Below are 4,486 nucleotides of genomic sequence, written 5' to 3' on the forward strand. Positions count from 1 at the left end.
CAGTACAAATTGAAGTTCAACCTTGTGTGGCTATTCAAACAACCCAACCAAACAGGAATTTCTTAGCTTTGCAGTTGCCCGTGTTGATCCTAATGTCGAACCTCCCTATAAATTTCCACTTCATGAAAGGAGGAGAGTTCTTTCCAGAGAACAATTATGGTGTATCACTTATGATAAATCTGACTTGTGGTTGGTTTGTATTTTGAAAAATGCCACATATTATCACATAAAATTTTGGTTTGGCTTTTCCTTGTTGTAGTAAATTAGTTATTAATTTAGTTATTACAACATCACAGATTAAAATAAATTGCATAATATCCCGAAGAGGGCAGAACATCATGAATTTTAATATTGTTCTTCATATAAAGCCCACTATGTGCTCATGTTCTTGGTTACAATGGTTATCTTGCGATCTATTCCTCGAATTCTTCATCACCTCAATTGCTAAATGCGTTGGCTCGAATGGGTCACGGCGATGAGATTGTCTAGCTGATGCAAATTTTCCATCTGCTTCCATTTGCAGGTATTTATAGTGGATAGTGACTTTTGTGTTCTAAGATGTTTTAGTTGTTATTGCTTCATGTGGTATTGTTTGCTGTAATCACTTTTAGATAGAACAGGGGGTGGTTACATAGCAACATGCTGTATATATCTTACTATAATTTGGTAACAAATTTGATGATGAACTTTTATATGCAGTCGATGCTCTTGAGTATTCAAAAATGAACTTTGACCTTTTTGATCCAAACAATACAAATGACATCTAGTAAGGACTGTCCTTAGATACTCCTTTTTCTATCTGACACACAAAGTTGCATAAGAGGCTCCCGTTTTTAACTGTTATATTCTAGCAATGACTATCAAAGACATGTACTTACTCCTGACATGTAATGGATGAGATAGGACTGAGTGATGGTCCTACTGATTACCATCAAATAGTCTCAAGATGATTTTTGATATTTATTATATTACATTGTAGACATGGACCAGAGTTAATAAGAGCAGATGGACATGCCATACCACCTCTTTTGAAAGCAATCACTTCATTACTACCTCTTGATCAATATGTCCCTAAACCAGGTATCTTTAACATAGCATATAAATATCTGTAAGAAGTGCTATACTAAGTAATATAATCTAAATACCATTATCTGAATAGAATAGCAAAAACTATCATTAACCCTTTCTTATTTAGTAAGTTATTAAATTGTTATACTAGTAGGATAGTTAATGTGTACTTCATTATGGTGATGACAATCTAAATCTGTTAATCTATCTCATCTTTAAGTAATAGTAAATTTTAATTGATTTTTTTAAAAGTTCCAGAGATTAAATTTTCACAAAAGCAACAAGTCAATCATCATATTAAAAATGCAGAAATAAACTGTTTGTATGCATTAGTTTTTTTTAAATTTCTAACTTTGCAAAATTAAACAGTAGGAAATGTATGGTAATAGTTATAGTAATACCTGATTTAAAGATTTCAAGGCTAAGTGGTAATGGATCAATGTTTAAACAATGGTTGTTATGGTAACATAGTGACAATGATGGAGCAATAGTTAATTATAAAATTATGAATCAACTAGACCCCCGGATGTCTCATGCATATAGCATATTTATACAAAAAAAATACTTGTATTATCACTTACTGTTTGTTGAATGAGAATTTGGATAGAAAAGCTAGTTGAGTACAAATAATTATCTGCTAAAATTATTACATTACTAATTAAGTTACTATTTTGAGCAGGTAAGATACTTTTTATATTATACTAGCTATGTTAATGGACTGGTTCTTGATGACAAAACAAAGGATTAAAAAACTCCAGTCTGGGATGAGTACAAGAAGATATTTGAACCAGGCAAGTTATAGTACATGTATGTACATTAATACATACTGTATGTCTAAATAGTGCCCATTTGTAAAACCACCCACACCCATGTCTTTACAAAAATCCTATATACTATTTAAACACTCCCACCTCCATTAATTTGTGGTTTGATATGTGAAATAGTTTGTCTATTACTTTACATTGCATGTCTCCTCTATGGTGAAAACCACAATAGGTCCTTGACATTACTTGACCAAATGTTAGTCGACTAGCTTGTCTTAATTAAATTAATTATTCATGTGTAGGATCTTACCATATCATCATTTATAAATACAATACATGTACACGTTTCCTTGTGACTTTGTGGCAGCCATGCTTGTTAACATTTTGTTCCTCATTATTAGTTACATTAAAACTCTATGTTATTATTAATATGCTATTTTTAAACAATCAAAAAATGACTCCTTTGAAACTGTTTATTAATTTTATAAAATTATGACATGAGACATACAGAGTTCCGTTAGCCCTTTTAAAATCAAATTTTCTTCATCTTATCTGTATACTATGTAACTATGGTAACAATAATAGTAATGATCATAATGTATGTGTATTATATTAATAATAATATTATATATAGTTAATTGACTAATGTATGTGTATTATATAGTTAATTAACTAATGTATGTGTATTATATAGTTAATTAACTAATGTATGTGTATTATATAGTTAATTGACTAATGTATGTGTATTATATAGTTAATTAACTAATGTATGTGTATTATATAGTTAATTGACTAATGTATGTGTATATATAGTTAATTGACTAATGTATGTGTATTATATAGTTAATTGACTAATGTATGTGTATTATATAGTTAATTGACTAAGAATAATTTTATGTTATAGGCTGAAGGACATGAAGTAAATTTTGATTTTATTGAAAGATTTGCATTCTATGAACGAGCTAAACAAGCTTATATTGTTGTAGCTACTGGAGAAGAGGCTCTATATGGAAATATCATACTTAAAAAAGGAGTGTTGCCACCAGAAAAATAAATTTCATGACTCCTACAAAAACTGCTTTTAGTTCGTTGTCTTTTAGTTTGTTACATTTGCTTTTAACATTTTTGCTATGATTTTCTATTTGTATACTTACTATTGAATTAATGAATGTACTTTATTAGACTAGTACATAAGTATATTGCAATTCAATTTTAAACACTGTCTGTCACTAACATGAGAATATCATATGCAGTCACAGGTTCATACTAGTTGTCAACTGATATGTTTGTAATGTAAGTTAGTTGTTGTTATATAACTACAACAACCTAAATTATAACAATGAATAACAAGGGAAAATTTGTTGTTCCATAAATCATTTTAAAAGATACAATGTACACAAGAGATAAAGAAACCAGTATTCTACCAGCCTTGAAGGTCAAACAGTTACTATGACAAGAGTAAAGAGAAGATCATCTTATTACTAAGTATTGTGAAATGATTGAATATAAAAAAGTATACATATACCTATTGCATATCAACATGTATAATCATACTTACATTAAATCAATATAAGGTTTCTTTTACACTGACTTAAGGTGTCTAATAAACTGTGGTATTGACTAACCTTTTTAGTATTTGTGGGACTCAGTTCCACCACGTCCAAATCCTTTAGGCCCAAAAAGAGCATTATAGCACGGTGTATTACAATATGGCTTGTTGTCATGCTATCAAATGAACAGAACTAATGTCATATCAATATCCATAGTGAACCAAACAATAGAAATTATTAGAGCTACAATAAAGTACTACAAGTGTATCTTTGTGTTGCTAGGTAGCAATGCAGTTATGTAGGTGTGACCATGTTGCTAGGAGGCAACCTAATTGTGACCATGTTGGTAGGTGGTACCCAAGTGTGATTATGTTGCAGGAGGCAACTATGGTGTGCTAAGTGGCAACCTAAGTGTGAACATGTTCCTAGGTTGGTTGTAACCTAAGCGCGTGACCTATGCAATGACAAGACATTAACAGTAAAAATTTATTGCTTTCTCTACAAAAAAATGTGATCAATGTAATGTGTCAATCAAATTATTCATAACCTGAGCATGTCCACCAGGAGTAAGTGTTTTTCTTGCACTTTGTACATTTTAAACAGCCACGATGCCAGTCTTTTCCAAGACTACTCACACGTTCAGCTAATAATTAAATAATATTATAGTAAATGTATTTACATATATGTATACTATAGCTGTCACCAATTATATTGAGTGATGTCATAGTGAGAAACAATTTAAATGACATCAAGAATGTGTTTATGCTATGTAATAGTCATATTTACTTTGATAGCTCTCCTATAGAAACATTTACATTTCCAATTTTAATCCTTTTACTTATTGTATAATTAAAGTATGTTAACAAACCATTATACATAAGAACTTATAGCCTGGTTTTCACCTTGTTCTTTGGGTTTATTATCCAATGTATATTAAGCCCTTATTGGCTAAAATAAAGTATATACCTTCAATAGCTTCAATTACATATGTATATATGATTGTCAAGGAGCATCATTATTATTAAGATGCTACAACTGTTAGGGAAACAAGCTGCTAATTAGATAGCTAACTATCAAATTATAAATTATACAAACTTTACCATT

General features: G+C 30.2%; 1 pseudogene; it reads left to right on the forward strand.

The window, feature by feature from the left end:
• The first annotated feature begins 397 nt into the window (after window positions 1-397).
• On the forward strand, window positions 398-2,886 carry LOC121366663 (annotated as a pseudogene).
• The last annotated feature ends 1,600 nt before the right edge of the window (window positions 2,887-4,486 follow it).

This window comes from Gigantopelta aegis, unplaced genomic scaffold (assembly GCF_016097555.1).
Source record: "Gigantopelta aegis isolate Gae_Host unplaced genomic scaffold, Gae_host_genome ctg6539_pilon_pilon, whole genome shotgun sequence".
Classification (NCBI taxonomy): Eukaryota; Metazoa; Mollusca; class Gastropoda; order Neomphalida; family Peltospiridae; genus Gigantopelta; species Gigantopelta aegis.